Below are 22,521 nucleotides of genomic sequence, written 5' to 3'. Positions count from 1 at the left end.
AAGATACTGTTATAGATTTTTTTTTAAAATTTATTTGACAGACAGAGGTCACAAGAAGTAGGCAGAGAGGCAGGCAGAGAGAGACAGAGGGGGATGTAGCCTCCTGGCTGAGCAGAGAGCCCAATGCAGGGCTCTATCCCAGGACCCTGGGATCATGACCTGAGCCAAAGGCAGAGGCTTTAACCCACTGAGACACCCAGGCACCCCACTGTTATAGATTTTTATGGGTGCAGGATAGTTTCTGCTTTTCTAGTCAGAGGCAAGACTAACTTTTTCAAAGGAGGTGAGGATTAAGATATGCATGAAATTCAGGAGAGTTCCCTGCCCAGACAACAGCCCTGAGCCTCTGCGATTGAATCCTTAGGGTTCCAGGGCCTGTGAGGAGGGAGTTCTAAAAAGGTCTTGAACCTTATGAAAAGGGGGAAAATTAAATATCGCTATATTTGCAACCAATGCATCAGACATTTACCTTCAACGGCTCTTCGTGCCTGTGGCCCTGGTGTCGGGGTGTGTGGACGTGGGTAGCTGAAGACAAAACTTCATTCCCTCCCTCCCCTGCCCTCCATCCTTTCTGGGCAGCACCAAGAGTCCTCCGGCTCCCCGTCCACACATCTGAAATACTAGTGTCCTGGGGTGCATGGAGCGCTCTGTCGTGGCAGCTCGCAGGGGGAAGGTGAGGGGAGTAGCTCTGTAGGGTCTCAGGCCACATTCCCTCTCAGCAGCTGCTCAACAGCCCACGAAGAAGCCCTGACTTGGGCTCGAAGAGGCATGTCCCTGGACCGTGTACTGCAGGGAAGAACAGGGCAGCCAGGGCTAGCCACGGCATCATGCTGGCTTGTCTCGCTGCCACATTCTGCAGCATCTGCTTTTACCTGGTGGCAAGAGCAGCCATCTCTGGCTGGGACAGGGCTCTGGGGCCCCATGGCCACTTTCTGCACCGTCCCAACAGCTGGGGGTGTCACCAGCTGCCCTTCAGCCTCTCCATCTCCCCGGGAGGGCTCTGGAGCTCACTGTGCTCCTTGATGCTGGCGAAGAGGGGGCACGTCCCGTAACTCGTGGGCTGCCCCCGTGTCCTCCCCAGGAAGGCAGCAGTCCGCAAGGTGGTCCGAGGCCACGTGCCGACCGGAGTACCTTCCGGAGTCAGAGCCCTGGGTGAGAAGCTGGAGATTCAGGATGCCCTTCCCCAAGGTCTCACCCTCCCTCTAATTCTAAGTTTCTGCTGTGTTTTGAGACCCTTGAATTGTCGAGGTCAAGAGACTGAAAAGCATTACGATTATTTATTGTCAAAATTGCCATCTGTCTGCTTCTCTGCTGTCACCCAGGCCCCTCATCCATCTCTATGAACATCAGATTACCGCTGCTTATGAATAAAAACGGGCTTGCAGGGAAGAGTCATAAAAAGACACGGTTTGTGGGGACCACCTCCTCGGTCCCTAAAATCATCCAGAGGACAGACAGAAAAGCAGGTTGTCCCAAAGCATGTGGGGACGAGGAGGGTGAAGCTGGAAAGTGGTTCTTGGGGCGGGGCAGGGAGTTTGGTCTGGGGCTGGGATGGTCTTGGTGCGGATGCATCGCTTTCGTTCTGACATCTTGTCTCCTCCTGCAAGATGCGTCCGTTGTACTTCTCCCGACATCAGAGACTTTTTAAAAGCCTGGCTGAAAAGAATCCTAATAAAAATCTATAAGCACTGGCTTTTATGTATTTCACTTTTATCGAATTCCTTTTAGTATAAAAGTAGCCTATTTTGTAGTGCTCCGTACAATGTCCGGGCACAGAGAGAATGAGCGGGGTGGGAGCTGAGAGGCGGACGCAGATGAGGCGGAGGAGAGGCAGCCGGGGGAAGAGACGCTCCCATGTTCCCACGCCGAGCCACGCCCGCTCCTGCTTCTCTCGGCTCCTACTGCGTTGCCTTTGGGAGTCTGTGGTTTTCTTAGGTTGCAGTGATTTTCTGATAGGGCTGAAGGGTTTCTTCTAAGTTTCATTTTTGTTGTTCTTTTTGAACCACCTGTTTGTTCATCAATTAAGTGACCAAAAATGGCACAAGAATGAACATAGAGCATCAAAGCAGTTTTATCTGTATTTTTTGGGGGGGGGGTTAAACCTTCATTTTCTTATAGTTTCTCAGAAATCCAGGGAAGGAATCAAACTGAATGTGTGTTAGATGATGACTTATTCAAAGCTTAAAATCTGGGCACCTAGGTGGCTCAGTGGGTTAAGTGTCTGCCTTCGGCTGAGGTCATGATCCCAGGGTCCTGAGATCGAGGCCCGCGTCGGGGTCCCTGCTCAACAGAGGGTCTGCTTCCCCCTCTCCCTTTGACCTTCCTTCTTACTTGTGCTCTTCTCTTTCTTAAATAAATAAATAAATAAATAAATCTTAAAAATAAAAAGTTTAAATGTTTACCCTCTTTCAATGGAAAGGGATTTTATAGCGGTTGCTTTATCTCCCAGCCCTGGGTTTTTGGAGTCTCTCGTTGTCCTCTTTCCAAGTCCTTTATCCTCCGCTGGCGAGACTGCAGTTTTACCACAAGTGCTGGGACGCGTTGCACCAGATCATTTGGTGGTGGTGACAGGGGTGACAGCTTGTGCTCACAGGCGTCCCCAAGTCACTACCTGGCTGAGTGCGGACCTCCGCATTCAAGGAGGCCACACCCTGCGCCACGTGCGTCGTCCTGCTGGAGGAGGGCGTTGTGCCGGGGCCCCAGGACCCAGCAGGACACCAGCTCCTCCCTCAAAAGCAGCCCAGCCCTGGGCCCCCTCATCACATCCTAGCTGCTCCCCCCTCCCCCTTTTATTTTTGGCTGGTTTCTGCCCCGTGAGTGCTGCCAGACTAGTTTATCTGCGTGTGGGGAGCCAGCTCTCATAGAATGTAGGGTCTGACACTTCTCCGAGAACGTGATTTGATGGGTAGGAAGGGGCTACCAAGGCACCTGGCATAGTGGGGGCCACGGGGCAGTGACTTCTGGCCCTAACGGCCTGCTCTCAGCGGACCTGGCTTGAATGGCTCTGTTCTACTGAAGGAAAAATGGACGCAGGGATTTCCTTGAGGTCAAAGGGTCTGTTGGGGGCTTGCCTTAGGGGAGTCACAACTCGTGGGGCTCAGGGAGGAGCAAGGAGGTACAGCTTCCCCAACTGCAAAGCCCCACACCCTTGGCTGGTGCGGGACAAGGACTGGTCTGCTTTATGCCAGATCGGTCCCTTCCGGGGCTGACTCCCAGGGGCCCCTGCAGAGAGGGCTGGTTATGGCAGCTGGAGTCTGCTGTAGGCGTTGGCCTCTTTGGGGAGGGGAAACAGCTGTTATGGCCACTAACGAGCCTGGCTTCGAAGGGTCAGGATGCCATCCTCCCCGCTTAACACACACGTCAGACTGTCTCTGGGGGATCTCCCTAAATTTGATATTTTGGTACAATCTGTTTCCAGGGCTGAAAAAAAGATACTTCTCCTCCATTAGTTCATTATCACCTAGGAAATTACCTGTTCTCAATTATCTTGACAACTCAAAAGCTCATAGTCTTAGATTTTCTTTTTAAATCTCCTTCTAGTGTTTTTTTTTTTTTTTTTTAATTTGTCAAGATGTCTGAACAGTAGTTCTTTTGTCTTTTTCTTTCTTTCCCACACCTAGGAGCTTCTCAGGATGTGGTGTTATCTTTCTCACAGGAACTTGAACTGGCTGCAATTAGACTCCATTGGACGCTTCACTTGCTTGAACCAATCCCTCTTTTCTTCAGAGAAAAATTCTATGAGGGGTCACAGAGGGGAGAGACAAAACCCAAGCAGTATTTCGTTCTGGTGCACTCTATCACAAGGTCTTGGTTTAATCGAACATTATAGGACACCCAAAATATTGTCAAAATATTTCTTAAAATACCGTTTAATGAGGGTTAAAACACTACTTCTCTATTTCATCAGTGGGATGAAATGATACATGAAATATTATATTAAACTCATCACAGATGGACAAAGCTGGGAAGGGTCTAATATACGTATCCTGGTGGCCCTCAGAAGAGGGCCCTTGCAGGGAGGTAAGGTCCTGTGAGCAATCCTGGAGGGGTTGTGCAAACTTTAAGGATGGCTCTGGGGCTTCACTCCTCTCTGAACCCTGCTGACGAGTGTCACTTTATAGTACCCCCCACGCTGCCTCTGGGCTCAGATGCTCTGCCTGGCTTGGGCCGATGGAGCGGTAACAAATGTGACACCACCAGACGAGGAGGGCAAGGGCTTGCTTTCTTGCTCGGTCCTCTGCCACCATCAGGAGCACGTGGCCTTCCTGCTGGAGGAAAGAGACACCGGCCCCAGGTGAGGCGCCTGGATCAGCTAACCCCCGCGTTGGACCTCAAACACAGAAGCTGGGCCTCCACATGACATCAGTGAGCCTCACGCATGTGTGAGAAATCAGTGGCTCTTCTTGTGTGGCTCTGGGCTTTGTGGTTGGTGGTTTCAGGGCCTGTGGTCCTGTCATGGACTAAATGTTGGTGTGCCGCCCCCTCTCCGCAGTGCGCTGAAGCCTTAACCTCCAGTGTGATGGCTTTTGGAGAGAGAACAGGTGGGAGGTAATTAGGACTGGATAAGGTCATCAGGGTGGGGCCCTGGTCTGATGGGGTTAGTAGCCTCACCTCTTGGTAACGTGTCTGACTCTGATCTCAGGTCTCCATCTCCCAGTTGGGAGGTCAAGCCCCAGGTTGGGCTCCAGGCATGAAAGAATGAATGAACGAATGACTAAATAGCTGGATAGAGACACCAGGGACATCCTTCTCTTTCTCTACCCCCCTCCCTCCCCTTGCACACACAGGCACAAGGCAGCCGTCCACCCGCTCTATTCTGGACCCGCAGCCTCCGGCACCCGGAGAAAGGGAGCATCTGTCATCAGAGCCCCTCTGCCTGCGGTCCAGAGCCCGAGCCGAGGCAGCAGGCACAGTAGAGCACTCAGGCAGCGGACAGGGCAGAGTTGTAGGTCCTGGGCCACCTCCTGGAATCGAGCTCTTCCCCATTTGAGGCACGCCCTCTCCCCTTCTCTGGGAATGCACACGTGACGTGACAGTTTGGAAGCGCTTTCTTCTGTCCTCCTTCTGGGTTCTTTGTCGGTTCCCTGTCCGTGTTCGCGGCCCCGCTCTGGGCTCTGGGGCAGCGACCTGCCGTTGCCTGCGCTCCCTGACCTCGCAAGCGCGCCTCCTGCCCTCAAGAGGTGTCATGAACCCCCCCGAAGTGGTTGCACACCCGGTTTTCGACTTAGAACGGTCTGTTCTCTTCCCTTTGCCCGTTTCCAATGACAACAGAAAGAGGAAGTTTGAGAGTGGTCGCCCTACTGTTTTCTGATTTTCTTTCTCTAATATGGAGATTTTGGAGGGAAGATGCGATTTAAACAGAACTAAAACTGACGTTGGAGAAAGGAAATCACTGGATAGAAATGGTTAAAAATGATCAGAGCAAAGGAGTCCCCGAGGAACTAACTTTAAACTTAGGCGTGGCGTTATTTTTCATGTTCGCTAAGCTTAGGATTTGTAAGAAGGATATGCTTCCCGTCTAAGTTTGGATAAAGAGGTCCACTTTTGAGCTAAAAAGATATTAACCTTATTTGTAACCCATTTGAAAAAAATTATGCGTGTAAACACGTGTGCTAGTAGGGAACCTTGCGATTATGTTCGTTTCATTACTCAGTATATCCTAAACAATGATTTCCAATATGTATAAAATCTAAACCATTCTGTGAATGCAGGTGTGGAAGTGGGGGTGAAGAGCTGTCCGTGACGCCCCCAGCCTTGCGGTCTATTTCAGATTTTGCTCCTGGGGATGTGCCCGAAAACAGGCTGATCAAAAGGAGAAAAGTCAAGTGTTTGTTAGCACTCGGTGTTGAATGTGTTTATACCAAGCCTTTCCCCCAAAGGATTTAAGATGGTAGACTTAGTCTTGTCTCTGGAATTTCATAAGAAATGGGGACCAAGAAGAGGCAAGTCCTTGAAGCTAAAGGTGAAGGATGGAGCCCCGAGGGCCTCTCTGGGACAGCTGGGCGACCCCGAGGGTCCCTATGCAGACAAAGATGAAAGCACTTTCAGCTACCTCCTTCCTTTAATGGCTGTCACCTCCCATCATGAGGAGGAGAGGCAGGATCTTCCTTGGGACGGACTGGGGGAGGGGGTCTCCTGGAAGCGGGGGAGGGGGAGTGAGGTCAACAGGAAACCCTTTCATGCTTGCTTCAGCTCACTAGAGTAGGAAGGGCTGGGCTCCGCCATCGATGAACTTGACCTTAGACACAGTGCAAGGCAACAGCTGTTGAAGCAGGAATATCTAAGCTGGGAGTGGGCCTGGCCGTGAAATCTGTGTATCTCCTCAAACATGAGAAATAATACAGTGATTTAGTCACACAGGGAATCCATTAGGCTTGGCAATTTAATTTCTACTTCCTTAAGATCCTTTCTTGAGGGCTGGGGGGCAGGAGTGTCTTCGTAGTTAGCATAATAGAGCTGGTTGCATTCCCGAGGGATTCCTGACTTGTTCTTTGGGCGATTTTAAGAAGGTGATTAAAAAAAAAAAAAAAAAGTCAGTCTTGTCTGAACAGAAAATAGGTGATGAGCCTTGATCCCTTATCATTTCAGATTAACATTGAGATGCTAGGGGCTGGAGATCTGTCAAATGGGGCAGCAGAAAATATGGTTATCTCCAAACAGGGGAAGTGCAGATTAACAAATTTCATATCCAATCATGTTTATTGAGCGTTTGCTTTGCTAAACTGAAAATTCTCCATTCTGAGTCAGCGAGTGTTCAAAGCTTCATAGAATAAATCTGTATTAAATGAAAAATAAATCAATTGTCACGGTCGTATTGCCCAGAAAATTTACAGCTGAAATAAGACAGAGAAAAGTGACCCCACCTTCCTCTTTGCCTCTGGCTTCCCCCCATCACTTCACACCTATCGGCAAGTCTCGAAGGCACACCCCGTGGTTCCGCTCGGGATTACCCAGGCCCTCTGGAAGAAGGGGTGGGTTCGTGCTTAACTTGGTTTGTTTTGTTTTATCAGGAGCAGTTCAGATGCTGAATGCCAGGATTAGAAGCTCTGTTGCTTCATCCAGCCCTGGCCTGGGCTCATTCTCCTAGCTATAATGACTTTCTTTCGAAAACCTCACAAAAAAAATCAAAACAATAGTATTTTTTTCCCCAAATTCTTTAATTGATTTCATTTAAAGCTTAAAAGAAGAGGTCTTACAGGACTTTTGGCCATACCACTCCCATTCACATTTCAAAGGGAAGAAAAGATTATTTCTGATCATGGGCTTTGGGGTGAGTGGCATTTTATGCTAATAATCCAGAAATTGTCTTACTGGTAGGCTCTGTCTGGAGATTTTAAGGAATTTGCCAGAAAGGGTCCCAAGATGTGTTCTAACGAACACGGGCTGAAGGATCCGGATGCTCTGCCCTTGACCAGTGTGCTCCCACAGGCACGTGACTCTTCTCTACTTTTCTTCGGTCTTCCCAGATGGAATCTTAGGGGTGTGTCTTCTCAAGATCCCTTCTAGCTCTCCAGTTTGATAAGTGGCATTATTTCTGGAATCAAAAGCTGAGCTAGCAACTCATTCTATGGCGAAGTTGGAGGCAGCCCGCGTTCCTGATGGGGACCTGTCCTGTGTAAGCCTGAACGGCCTAGACGCTTTTCCTTCATCGGTGCATGTGTCTTCCAAGGAAGAATGATCCAGCTCTCAGGGTCAGAGGGCTTTCCCAGTGAAGCTTAGTTCTTCCCTTTTATATCTTGTGAGTCCCACAAGACTTCACAAATTTGCGGTCATGGTATAATCTTTGTACTAGAAGACGGTGGCCCCAGAATCTTACTGCTCATTCTGTCTCCATGGCTGAAGTTTTCCAAACCAAATCAGTAGGGCAGTAAGAATTGTTCCAGCCCATCGGGAGGAGTTTTGGGGCAAAAACGAATTTCTTCCTTTTTCCTGATTGCTAACAGTAGCGCCAGCAAGACGGTCTAGCTGCTGGGGACACACTCACCCAGTGAACGTTATTTAAGCTCCACACCCTCGTCTCTGATAAAGACTGATCTTGTCAACTTACAGTTTGGCAGGACCACCGGGGTGGCTCAGTCGGTTGAGGGTCTGCCTTCGGCTCAGGTCAGGATCTCAGGGTCCCGAAAGGAAGCTCCATGTCTCGTTTCCTGTGCGGCGGGAAGCCTGCTTCTCCCTCTCCCTCCGTGCATGTGTTCTCTCTCAAGTAAAACAAATCTTTAAAAAAATTACTGTTTGGCAGGCACAGCAGAAGTGCTCTTATTATTTTATAGATAACAATGACTAGTAGGTAGTTCATCTAAAAAACTAGTTGAATCATGAATATGTTACACACATGCCATAATACATTTGTTATAACTTAAAATCTAGTCCGTACTTCACGGATGCTAAGAGGCACGTGTTTTTACATTAGCCTCTCTGAAATCAGGACTGTTTTGTAATTGCTGCCTGCCAGGCAAAATTCAGGAAGTCTTTGTCCTTGCCAGCACAAGCATCTCAGTCTGCTATTCCCGGAGACACCGCTGGACAACTGCAGATCCTCTCTGTTCTGAGCCACAAACCATTTACCAGCCCTTTGAGGAAGGAAGAGGAGTCCTAGGTGTTGTTGGCAAACATCCCTTTGATACTTTCTAGTAAGATCAAGAGAGGGACAGCACTGAAATTTGCTGCATCTGTGTGGATATGATGGCATAGGGGAGGGTACTGGTTGAAAGATACAGACTTCTTTGATTCTAGAAAGAAAACGACAGGCTCTGCATGTCAAGAAGTTTCACCAGTTCAATTTCATACGTATGTATATTTGATACGCACAAGACTGATAACAAAAATCAATGACTTCTCTGCCTAAAATCATTTTTTCAAGAAGTATAAAATAAAAATTCTAAGTGGTAAAGCTTTGGTTATAGTTTTGGCTATTATTTGTTCTTTCTTAGTAGTATGCATAAAATAATGCACATCTTACAACCAATGGTATCTTAGATTCGATGAAATATGGTGAGGATGAATTTGTTCTGTAATCTTCTGTTGCATGAGCAATTTCCTTTGAACATAGGTTGGTGTGTTCTTTGCATCTTCTTTTCTTTTTTTAAGTTTGTGTGTGTGTGTGTGTGTGTATGTATGTTACATAATCTCTACACCCAATGTGGGGTTCGAACCTACAACCCTGAGGTCAAGAGTTATTTGCTCCACCAAGAGTCAGGCAGGTAGCATCTTTCTTGCATCTTCGTAGTTCGCAGTGGCAGCTTCTTTAAAGTAAAGTAAGAACGTAAAGGTGGTTAGGAAGAACGGAATTCAGAAATACGTAGGAGGTAAGATCGACTCTCATCGGCTGATTGGTTTTATGGGGCTAAAGAGAGAAGGAGACATGATGCTTCCCAGGTTTCTAGTCAAAAGGGTTGACAGACTATGACCCAAGGGCCAAATCTGGGGAACCACCTGTTTCTGTGAATAAAGTTTCATTGGAACACTGCCACACTCCTCCTTATGAACCGTCGATGACTGCTCTTCCGATCCAGCGGAACTGAGTTGTTGTGACAGAGACCATACAGCCTAAGGCCTATGGTATTTATTATCTGGATCTTTACAGAAAAAGGCTGCCAACGCTTGGATTAGGGGAGTGGTGGTGTCCTCGAATAGTATAAAGGATAGGAGAGGAAGAACAGATTTATAGGGAACGGTGACGGGTTTGCTATGTTGGGTTTTTCTCTTCTAGATGGGTTTAGAGATGAGTGAGCAATGGGTTTGTTCAATGAGAAATCTCAAACTCAGTAAAATGAAGAACCGAGCTGAAGGCCAATGGTCTGGAAGAAGAGTGTTAACACAGGCGGATACTTTAGGCTCTGTTTCGGAACTAGAAGCATGGGAGAGAGAAAACCTGGTATCAAAGGGTTCCTTCTCAGCCCCCGATGAGGCATACAGTGTACCAAAAACATACGCAGAGGCTGAAGTGAGCCCCAGTGGTGCAGATGTGGGAGCTGGGAACGTGGTCTTAGCAGCCGCCGCCGCTAGCTGGAGGGCTTCGGAGCCAGCGGTAAGCTTGATGGCGCTCTCCTACTCAACCTGATCTTGATGAATGGGATCTCAGGAGCACCCAGAACATTAAATCTGAAAGTTCGTTTCATAGACACCTTATCCTCTGAGGGTGAAACCAGAAGCTGTATTTTCTTTGGTTTTACTTGGAGCCTGGAAGAAAAATAAAGGTGAAAAAGCAATGTGAGAAAGCAATTTGTAAGAAGCAGGATGATCAGTTTAAAGGACTCCTTTGCCTGGTGGTCCCTGGTCCCTCGGTCCCGGTCCCTCGGAGTTAGGGTGTAGGAGTGGATTTTATGCCTAACAAAAGGTCGGTCATTTCTGGGCTCCAGAAGGATTACTGAGTTGTCTGATGACATCAGTCTCTCCGCTTCCTGCGGACGAAGGCCTTAATATTACAGAAAGCAGAAAGCAGCCAGGTCTGGGGGAAGAGCTTGCAGACCACAGACCAGCACGGGGAGCCCAGGGGGAGTGGGGAGGGAGGGGGCTCAAGGTGGGGCGGGGTTAGAAACACCAGGTTTTAATCCTAGTTTGGAAATCGCTTGGAATGTCCGGGGAGGAGAGGCCAGTTGGAAAACTAAATAAACGGGAAATTGAAATTCATTAGACAACTTGAGTGAGTTCTGATCAAACAGAGTAGAATTACCTGCATTGTGAAAAATCAAAGAATGCCCGGAAAAAAGAAAACACAGAGGAGATAAAGAGATGAACATTAGCCCTCTTCTGGGAAGACTTGCTAGGATATTAATAGCCTGCTGGAGCTTTTGATTTTTGTGACTGCCTCCGAAATAACAATCAGTTCACTGTGGGGTAAGGATCCTACCAATTCACCCCAGATAAGAGGCTCCCCGACGGCTCAAGGCTCTCTGCTCCCAGGCCAGGCCCTGATGGGGGAGGGTCGGCGTGGACATTTCCGCGGCCCCCGGTCTTTGCACTCTTTGGATAAGGAAGGCTGCGGATGGCTTCCTCAAGGTGACCTTTGGACACAGCTTTAGGGAAGTGAGGAGAAATTCTGGGATGTCTAACAAACCCGGGCTCTTCTGTGTATGCGTGGCATGTTGGCGGGCAATTACCGAGCATGGGAAAGGGATTGCATTATTAATATATGAATTATTAATTATTATAATTGCATTTGTCATTTATTGAGCACCAGCCATGCACTAGAAGCTGAGCAGACCTTAACAGTCCCTGCGCAGTGGGGGGTGACTGAGGTAATTACATTTGCAATAGCTACATTCACAGGCTCGCCCTGGAACTGGTGACATAGAAGGTGCCTGTGGCCTGACTCTTGTCCTTTTTTTCTTTTTTTTTTAAAAGATTTTATTTATTTATTTGACAGATAGAGATCACAAGTAGGCAGAAAGGCAGGCAGAGAGGGGGAAGCAGGCTCCCTGCTGAGCAGAGAGAACCCGATGCGGGACTCGATCCCAGGACCCTGAGATCATGACCTGAACCGAAGGCAGAGGCTTAACCCACTGCGCCACCCAGGCGCCCCCTGACTCCTGTTCTTTCACTCTCTCCAGATCCGTAGATGATTTTTGAGATTTGTTATTGTAAAGATGGGGATGAGGTATTTGTCAGGACGAGAGATGCTGTGTCAGGGTATTTTAATTAGTATTTATTTCATCTCCCTACTGGCAGTGAACCAAGTGAGAAAATGTTACTGTGACAAAACACGCACAATCCTTTTTCCTGACCAGCCATCTCTCTCTCACAGGAGGGTTGCTGGGCAGAAGCGGAATCCGGAGGAGAGGGAGGGACTGATTCGGCCCTGTTGAGGGATCCCTTCTGGGCTGGCCTAACTCCCAAGCATCATCGTTTTTTTTTTTTTTTTTTTTTTTTTTTAAGATTTTATTTATTTATTTGACAGAGAGAGAGAGACATAAGCAGGGGGAGAAGCAGAGGGAGAGGGGGAAGCAGGCTGTCCTCCGAGAAGGGAGCCCAATGTGGGACTTGATCCCAGGACCCTGGGATCATGACCTGAGCCAAAGGCAGTTGCCCCATCATCATATTTGGATGGTATGGATAGCACATTTTAATATTTAATTTTTAACACTTCATATGCAAGTCCTAGAAGGCTAAGGCTGGAGATGATTTTAGAAATCATCTTGTCCGAACTGCTCATTTTGCAGATTTAGAAAACGAATTTCAGGATGTCACACACTCTGCCCGAGGTTAGTCACACATCTGCCCGAGGTTATCCATCCTGAGGAAGAGCGGGGACCACATGGCGATGTGTGACAAGCCCAGGCCCGGGACCCCACTGCTAGGTCTTCTATTATTTTCTTTAAAGAAAAAGCTACTGTAGAATTGGACTTAGGAATCTGAAAGGAGGAAAAAAAATCAAATTCAAGTCATGAGGGTCATTGCAAGAATGTTCTAAGCAGTTCCTTCTCAGTGACTCCATTTTCTGCTTTCACTCTGTTCGCCCGGCGAAGGGCTCCAGACCATTCCTTACAAGCAGTGATTCTCCACCAGGGGGAGAAGGTCTCCATGTCTTTCTCAGCAGCCTTCTCTCCAAACTCTGGAGTGGATCTGGGAAGGGCTGGTGAAGGTTTTTAAGCCTCTGTCCCACCCAAGTGGAATCGATCCATCCAGAAGAGCAGGTTTCCCGCCCGTTGTGTTGGGAAGGTGGTCAGGGCGCTGCAGTGTGACTCTTCAGCTTGAGCAGTGTCCCCCAGAGGCTCAGGGAAGCACATGGAATCCAGCCACATTTGGTCTGAACGTCTGCCAATCATTTTGGGGCCCCTTGTGGCAAATGTTGCAAACTTGATGCTTTGGGCAGTGTAGATAATGTACGAAAGATGTTAGGGTTTGGAGGCAACAGCCAAGAAAGAATTTTTGAGACATTTTTGGTGCAAAAAGGTGGTTTTATGAATGCATGGGGACAGGGCCTGCCTTCAGACAGAGCTGCACGGGGTCATGAGAAGTGGCGATGACATACTTTTAAGTGGGGAGGGGGTTAGGGATAGCATAAGTCTCTAAGGAACTTTGGAAGCAAGGTTTCCAGGATCCTGAGGGGGGCTAGTTGTTTTTAGGAAAAAGACATTTATTACTGTCTAATAAAACCTTAGTCATGAGACCCTTCAGATGTATATCGGTGGGTCATATGCTTGGGGATGATTGCCAACATGTATATTGTGGGATAGAGATAAAGAAAATTTCCAAAGGTATTTTTTTCTATGTTAAAGTAGACTTACAGGGTCCTGGGGGTCAGACTAAGATTGCCTTTCGCCCTTAGCAAAGTATTAACATCGAGGCAGCTGAGTTCCTAGAGGAATGTCACTTGGCCTGTTTCAAGGACTTGTCGTTGATGGGCTGTAAGTAGTGAGGAAATTTAGTTTTTCTTTTACCTTTGTTTCCCAACATCATAGACACTCTGTATTCCCATCACTCTTAATAAACACTCTGCTGAGGATGGTGGACATTTACATATTTCCTCTTCCTAAAGGACCATCGTGGGACCTTTTAATAAAACATATGCGGCCTTGGGTAAACGAGCTATTTATTTATGATGAAACATAACATGGGAATATCGCCTATAACGGGGCTTCGCCATTCATCTCCAGGAACACTTTTATGTTTCTGGACTCTGTCTTCCAGGTAAAGAATCTGCATTAAACTGCTCCTGTAACCTGGAAATATTTATGTTGGAGGTTCAGATCCAAAATCAAGCCTCCGATCTCTTTGCACTTGAGTACTATATGTTTTTCCCAACTAGAGTTTAAAATCTTAGCTTGCCTGGACACCAGGCTCACGTCTGCCATCTTGAATGTCTGCTTCTCTGCACACACTCTCCCTTCTCACCAGCGCCAGCTAAGGCTCTCCTGACACCGGTGTATAAATGACCATGTTCCCATCTATTTTTGTAAATGCTTTGGCATTCACACCACATATACATTTTATTGAATTTCCCTGTATTATGGCTTTTCCACTGGGGATTAAGAGGCTAATTCAGAGCCCTGTGATTACAGGAAGATGTGTGAGGAAAGCAACAGGGTTACCATTCTATAAGGTCCGCTGGGCCCAAACAAGGAATCCATATGTTTCCATTTCCCTAATAGGCAGAGAAAATAAAAAACAAAGAGGCCTAGAGACACGCACCTGCATAAGCAGCCGAGCAGAAGTAACCTATAAACACATGAAAAGCAGCTCTCCAACAATTCCATCTGCATTTTATTGAAAGAAACCTTTGAAAAGGAGAGAGAGAAGGTACAATTTACAAGAACCGTGGTATAAATCCTGCCAGAGTGCCAATTGCTAAAAGCATTGAAGCCTGGGAAGGAGGGAGAAATCCATTCATTCATTGCCCCCAGAAAATAGGCGTCCAGGCCAGCGGCATACCTCATGCGCCCCGAGGGATTTACACCTCTGACTGACTGATTGCATGAATCACCTTGGATGGATTGCTTCTATATGGAATGTTCCTTTATAGCGTATACGCTTTCTCATCGCAGAACTCGGCTCAGTCCCATTCCGGGGAGCCTCTTTGGGACACTTCGCTTGAGAGATGCGGGAGAAGCGAAGGTTTTGTTTGTTGGTTTCTCTGGTACATTTCAAGACTGATTCCCTCTTAAGCTGGGTGCAGAGGGAAATCCCATTATTCCCACATCCAGGGAATCCCAAACCAAGCGGCCTCCTCCCCGTTTCTACAAAGGAGCCTGCATTTTTCTCTTTTGCATATTGTTGTCCTTTTAAAAAAAATCCTTCACGGGCACACATGTATCTTTTCTCTTTCCTTTTCTCTTCTCTCTCTCTCTCTTTCTTTTTCGCTCCATGGGAAAATAATTTTGTTTTGTTGGAAGTATCATTTAGTGCGGTTGGTATTAATGGTGGGCTCAGGGTAGCTGGGTTCCAAGGTTAACGTTTCTCTCTTGATCCGCTCTACCTCGTTCTTCCGGAAACGTCAGGTTTCTCCCCAGGGACTGTCCAACTGTTTCAGCCTTTTGTAAGGGTTTTGGTAATTGCTCATTGTCATCCGCAGTCCTGGCGAACGGGCTCAGGCCACCGAAGACGTCTTTGGAAAACCTCTTCAGATCATCGGAACTGGCCACATTGGACCGAAGATTTGGGAGAAACGAGGGTTGAGATATCCCTGGGGTCTCTCGCGCAGAAGACCACCGCCGCCCAGCTCTGGTCTCCAAGCCTCGCTCCTCGGGATGTTCGTGCCCGTGGCGTGCACTAGGGGGCGCTCCAGGCTCGCGCACCGGAGGGAGGAGGCCCGGCCCGCGGGGCGGCTGAGCCCAGCCCTAGCCGCACCAGGGTCGCCGCAGGCACCCCCGCACTGCTTGTCTGGGTGACTCGGGTGCTAGCTTCTTCCCACCGCCTTTTCTCATACTCTCACCCGAGCCGGGAACCGTGCAGGACTGGGGAGCGCGTGGGCGGGAGCGGGCGTGAAGCCGGTCAGCAAGTGTCGTCTTACCTGCACCTGAATTGGTGTGGAACCCAACTCCAGTGACTTAGTTTGACAGTGAGAAGTAATTACAGTTTTTATGAATGAATGAATGAGTGAATGAATGAATGCATGAACGAACGAATGAAGGAAGGAAGGAAGGAACCTGAGAGCCTGCTCTGGGGGCGGCAGCCGTGGAGGAGTAAGGCCCGGCTGCCGGTGACCCGGAGACTTGTATCTGGGCCTGTTCTCCAGCCTAAAAGCCTTCGACAGGTTGCTTAATCTCCCCGCGTCTCTGAACCTCAGTTGTCTTCTCTGTAAAATGGGAATGGTAATGCCGCTGTGAAGGACCTGCCAGGCTCTGTGTCATCGGGGCCTCCTCGTCTCTTCCCTCTGTTTTCGTGACTCCACCCTCTCCTGATTTTTCTCTTATTTTCTTAAAAAAAAAAAAAGGTATCACTGACCTAGAACTCTCCAGATTTTTCTCGTCTTTCACAAGCTTTGAAAGTCGTCTTTGGATTTTCTCCCTTTTTGTTGTTTCATAAATACTGGTCTCTTTGGGTTCTATCCAGACCCATTTCTTCGTTTGTGGTGGTGGTTTAAAACGGTCTTGTGTGCCTTCCCTGGGTAACATTGCCCACCGGGGTTTAGCTTGCCCTGTGGGTTCCCGGATCCCCAGCAGCTCTGCTAGCCGGCGTCCAGGCTCTGGAGCCAGAGGTCAGTACCACTCACACGGACCTCCAGGCTATTCCACAAGCCCCAACCTGACCAGGTGGCCGCTTCCTTCTCTGACTCTCCGCCCTTGCTCCTGAATTTCCACCTTTCTAAATGACATCATTTCTACCAGGCTCCTAAGGTGGACCCTGGGAATCGTGCTCGACTCCTTCTCCTTCACTCCCGCTGGCCATGGGTCACCGAGATCTGTTGATTTTCCTAACGCACTCTTGTCTGTAACCCTTCACCAGCTCCTCCAGCCACCCAGGGTGCCCCCCCACCCCCACCTCCTTTCCCAGCCTCCCTGTTCCCTGACACACTTCCACTCCTGCCCCACCACGGTCACATGGAACTTTCTCAAACGTGGATGCTGTGATCTTGGTGGTAGAAGAGGAACGCCCTGCCTGGAGCACAGGTCTCGTGAGCTCCAGCCCTGCTGACCTCGTCCCGCCACTCCGCAGCAGCAACCTGGCTCCTGTGGGCTCAGCTCTCCTGGCTGACTCCCAGTCACAACTGGCTCCCACGACGGGGCTCAGGGTCACCACCACCAGGATGCTTCCTCAGCAACCGTCCTCTGTCCTCGTCTGGGCATGGAGAAGGGGCTCTTCCGTCATTGTATCTGCCGTCCTGTTTTCCAGTTTCTTTTCCTTCCGGCGTGGGTAGCGCAGGGGTTCTGACGTTGGTCATTCCTGTGGCCCAGTCAGTGCCAGGCACACACTGGGTGCTTGGAGGCTGTTGGCCGAAGGTGCAAAGAATGACTTTGCATCTTCAGGAGGAGAAGGACCCAGCCAGCCGTGAAACACAGTGCAGCTGAAAGCCTGTTTCTGATGGGGCACCTGATGCACGGGACAGAAAGACGAGTTAGACACGGAACTGCCCTCAGCAGAAACATCTCAAACACCAACGCACAATGCAGCGAATGGCTGGTGCGGCTCTTACTCTGATTTTCAGAGCCCGCTGAAGAGCTGCCTCATGGCACCCGTTTCCCTGTTTCCCTTGCTCACATCAGTTTGGTGCTTGGGAGCTACCGAGGGGCTCTTCTGTTTCTTGTGGCTCAGCCTTGGCTTCCTTTCCTTTAAGTGGCCCAGACTGCCTTGGTCAGGGCCACCCAATGTGGCTGGCAGACGACTTCAGCAGAAGAGAGTGCAAAAAGTAGAAAGGAAGCTCATAAACTCCTTGGAGACTTTGAACCTGGCGACAAGTGGGAGATGTGGAGAGACGTGGCCGTGCAGGTGCCCTTTGTATTCAGCCGCGGACCCAGGGCAGAAGAGATGCTGGCGAGTCTGCGTGATAGGAGCTACATGGCGGCCACGCACCCCTTCCACTCTTGGACCCTTGGCTCTCTGGGGGCTGATTTGTTCTTGCTAGAGGGATGCGAGGCAAGGTCATCATGCAAAAGGGCTGGTGGGCAGGGTGGTTTCCACACTGGGGCACACGGCCACAATTGTAGAACAAGGGACTGGGACCTTTTGGCGGTGTACAACCTTCTCTTGCTCCACTCCCTAAATGTGTATAGCCTCAATCACATTCCATTCGGAGTTGATTATCTGGCAATGTCTCCCACGTGGCGTGGTATCATCTATGGTTCAAGACTTTTCTTTATGCTCAGGTTCTTTTAATCACAGCCAAGGGTCCCCTAGTTCACCAGGATCAATATCTTGACAGGATGCCATCCATCAGCTCGGGCGGCCTGCGGAGGGAAGGGCTCTGAGACGACGGTGGCCAGGGTGCGTGGGCTTGGCTGTGCGGGGCACAAGCTGGTGTTGCCTCCCTGGGCTCGGTCAGCAGGGCCTGCCAGGTTGGTGAGAAGCCAGGGATGCCCAGTGCCTGGGGCTCATGAGAGTTCGGGCCGCTGCGTGCACCTGCTGCCCGTGAGGTGCTTCTCCCCCACGCTGCCGTGTGCTGAATTGTGAAAGTGAACGTGGGACATGTGGCTTGCTGGGCTCAGCACTCTTGGGTCATCTGGTCTTTCCTCCCACCGGGCAGCGTATTCTCCAGAGTGTCTTTCTTCATTTCTGTCCAGCACAGTTATAGGAGTCTCCTGTAACAGAGTTTCGGCCACTTTTCTTGAGGGAATAACTCCACACACATACACAGTTGGTTTCAGAAAGTCTGAGCGTTGCATGACGGATGCGGTGTGGGGCAGAGAGCGCTCCCTGCTTGGGTACTTTGCTCTTCAAACAAAACCAAACACCAAAACCCCTTAACTTCCTTTCTCTCTCTTGTAATTTTTTCTTTCTTTTAAAAAAAAAATTAAATAAACTGAATTGTCCTGAAAAACTGTTGGTTCATTCCTAAATATCATTCCTAAATATTATAGCCCTTTCAATTCTGGTATCTGGATTTTCCTTTAAACTGAGAGTCTTCTACAATTCTAAGTCCCTTTCTAAAAGTGTTTTCCTTAATTTTTTATGTGTGACATTATGGTGAATTTAGGAAAAACAAACCGGCTGTGGTGTGGGGGGGATTATTTCTTTTATCTTTACCCCAGTCAATCTAAATCTACAGATACTTGAAATTAGACTGACCTGGGTTGAAATCTGAGAAGTCTTCCTTTTACTGCTGTGTGATCTTTTTTTTTTTAAAGATTTTATTTATTTATTTGACAGACAAGAGATCACAAGTAGGCAGAGCAGCAGGCAGAGAGAGGAAGGGAAACAGGCTCCCTGCTGAACAGAGAGCCCGATGCGGGGCTTGATCCCAGGACCCTGGGATCATGACCTGAGCTGAAGGCAGAGGCTTTAACCCACTGAGCCACCCAGGCACTGCAGCTGTGTGATCTTTTTTTTTTTTTTTTTTTAAGATTTTATTTATTTATCAGAGGGAGAGACGGGGAGAGAGCGAGCACAGGCAGACAGAATGGCAGGCAGAGGCAGAGGGAGAAGCAGGCTCCCTGCTGAGCAAGGAGCCCGATGTGGGACTCGATCCCAGGACGCTGGGATCATGACCTGAGCCAAAGGCAGCTGCTTAACCAACTGAGCCACCCAGGCGTCCCAGCTGTGTGATGTTGAGACAGTTGCTTAACCTCCCTGAGAATCAAGTTCTTCCTCTGCCTTGTGGGACTGATATTATATCACGGGATGCTTGTGAGTTTGTAGTGTGACACGTGCTTAGCCAGGAGCTTGGCAACCGTTGCATGGATACTTCTTAATATTCACTTGCTATCAAGTTGATAATTATAGGCAGACCCCGAGCTGATGTTATTCAAGGGGAGAGAGACTCAGAAGTAAGAGTCAGGAGTCCCAGCTCTCCGCTGATTTCCCTGCCAGCTTGGCGAGTCACGTCACCTCCCTCAGCCTCATGCCCTCGCGTAGAAAAATGGCCGTTGTCTGATGAAATGAAGTGTTGTCCCTAAAGCTGGTGGCTCTGTGCTCAGGACTCGGTGGTGTTCCACTGAGGAAAAGCTGTGACGTTAACTGCTTATATCTTCTCTAGACCCCATTCACGTCCCCCCTTTCCTGAAGATAGAGGCCCCCTGGTGGCACCAGCTTCTACGAGAGTCTCACTTAGTCCTCCCCACCATTCTGAGAGGAGCTCACTATTTCCATGTTACTCCTGAGGAAACTGCCTTTGGCGTGTGTGATAACGTCTCACAGGACATGTCCATCGTGTGCCACGCTCCTGAGGTGCCTGAATCGGTGGATTTGGCAGAAGAGCGTTGAGAGTTTTAAGCAGTTTGAAGCATGTGGCGGAAGAAGGTCTTAAGAAGGTTCTTTAAAAGTCGCCCCCCTCTTCTGTGGGAGGTGTCTGACTACTGAGCCGGTACCTGTAATTGCTGAAACACGGGCCACTGACTTAACTCTCTGAGGACATGGACTCGGGTAGAAGTTTGGTGCGAGAACATGCACCTAGATTCGAACTCATTCCTTCTCCCTCCTCTCAGGCCCTGGCTGAGGCCAGATGGGCACTGGTTCACGCCGAGACACAACTGATGGTATTTAATGCATGAACCTGGCCCCAGGACCTTTCATTTCAACATTCAAAGGAAGCTTTGCATTACAGGAATATCTCTCTAATAAGTGAAGCTTCGAAGTAAATTTTAGGCACTCTCCAGTGAAAGAAGTATTATTTCAGGCAACAAAACCTTAAAATCACAGCAGCAATTCTAAAGGCTGGCCTTGTCGACGTAAATGCATTTTATTCTGAACGCTTCAGCGAGATGCCTGGCGGCAATAAGTATTGGTACTTTGTGAGTCTAGGACAGGCTTTTGGGAGAAAGTCCCCTGAAGAGAGATTCATTCTGCAGTTGGAGAAAATCAGTGACAGGTCCTAGATGACCATTTCTGACAGTTGAGTCCTCCTCCATAGGTCAAGGAACATGGCTCTGGGGCCGAGGGGACTTTTCTCCCTATTCTGGGCTTTCAGCTCCAAGGTTGCGTTCAGATGGCTTGTGCCGAGTCTCATTTCGGTCCCACCTGTGGTTGCCCCTGCGGGCATCTGGGGGGACCTCTTTTGTAGGGTCTTTTCTATGTACACAGTTTAGTTTAGTGCCCCATGGGTTCCGTGAAAGAAGTCGTGGAGTTAGGAGTAGAGAAGGAACGAAGGAACAGTTCAGCTGATAAAATGGATGAAAATGGATGGTAGAATTAAAGCAAGCATATAGGGTAAATTGAATTTCCATCAAAGAAGAAAGAAAGGCCAAGTCAGGAGCCCAGTGATACAAGCATCAAGTTGGGCAAACTGTTATTATTCTCCAAATGAGAATAATAGTATCCTTGATGGCAGGAGGAAATCCTGCCAAGGAGGGAACAGAGTGAGGAAAGGGGCCATTATAGACCCACCGTGGCTGGCGGAATCATGGCGCCTCAAAGGTTCCATGTCCTAATCCCTGGAATCTGTGAATACGCTGTGTTACAAGGCAATGGGAAATTAAGGTTGTGTATCAGCTGACTTTACAATGAGGAGATTATCCTTGATTATCCAGATGGGCCCAGGGTAATCACAAAGGTCCTTTAAGTATGGAGGAGGGAGGCTGAAGGTCAGGATCAGAGAGAGATTGGGAGATATTATGCTGCTGCCTTTGAAGACGGGGGAAGGGGCCATGAGCCAAGGAATGCAGGCAAACTCTGGAGGTTAGAAGGCATGGAAATGGAACGTCCTGGAAAGCCTCCAGAATGTAGTGCAGCCATCGTGTCACCTCCCTTTCAGGCCAGGGAGACCCATTCTAGTCTTCTGACCTCCACAACTGTGAGATAATAAAACCACATGTTTCGAAGCACTACCTTTGTGGCGATTTGTTACAGCGGTAGAAAGAAACTAATACACACACACACACACACTTCCGTGAGCTCACCGTTTTCTCAGGGCCATCACTGAGAATGTTGACACCAGTTACCTACACATGCGGTCACTGTAAAGCCCTAATCACTTGCATGGAAAGATGGCGGGTACTCAGATGTCTTGAGTTTTAATGAAATACATAGCACTAAACAAGCCCATTGGTAATATTCCTTTGTTAATTTTGAAGGCCCTGGAAGATCCTAGAGGTTTCCTGGATCCCCATGAGGAACACTGATAGCCAGCGGGCAAGCCTGTCAGCTCACAGAAGTGTCTGTTTGAAGGGAAGCCAAACGAGTGGACGAGCATGCCACAGAGTCCAGCTTCCACGCGAGAGTTACAAACACGCAGAGAAAGCGGACACTGGGTTGCTTTCCTTGGAGCCTGAGCTCTGGGAAGCCAAGCCCATCATCTCCTGCATCTCTGAGATGAAGCCACCAAGTGGCAGAGACGCTCATTGAAGTGTTCATCAAACCTTCAAGAGGCAGATCCCTGTTTCCAAACACAGGCTTCTGAAAGGGCTTCACTTGCATACACATCCCTTGATTTATGGAGGAGACAGGGATGCATTAATGGGGGCTGGGACTGAGGTCACCCCCCTTCCCTGCCCCATGCTAATGCTCTTTCACGGGGCCATAAGAGCATCTGTAAGTCAGCAGCCGCCCGCCATCCACATTCAGCCCTGGTTTTTAAATACACATTTCCTCCTGCGTTAGTGCATTACTGGCTGACCTGTTAATTAGTCCTCTGGTCCTGGTAAGTCTTTTACTTGCCGGCTAGAATCTCTATTAGCACTCTCACAATGGTAGTCGCTCGTTTTGCCCATTATGCTTTGCTGTGGAAGAAAAAGCATAGGTTTGTGCCATTTCTTTTTAAAGGAAAGGAAAAGAAAAAAAAATAAAGGCATGAACACTAAGAGTACGGCTCTGGGTGTCAGCTGTGGCCCGCGTCTTGGAAAACTTGATTAGGTCCAGTGGACAAGCGACTTTCTCTCATGAAATGATTGTAAAAACTTCTTTTCTTCTGCTAGAGCTTTCCCTCCAGGGACTTGTTGGCAGGGAGAGCACAGTTTCTCAGCAATAATACATTTCGAAGTTATTATGCCAGTGTAG

Source organism: Mustela erminea, chromosome 8 (genome assembly GCF_009829155.1).
Source record: "Mustela erminea isolate mMusErm1 chromosome 8, mMusErm1.Pri, whole genome shotgun sequence".
Lineage (NCBI taxonomy): Eukaryota > Metazoa > Chordata > Mammalia > Carnivora > Mustelidae > Mustela > Mustela erminea.
The sequence above is the reverse complement of the archived record's forward strand: the minus strand, read 5'-3'. Positions refer to the sequence as shown.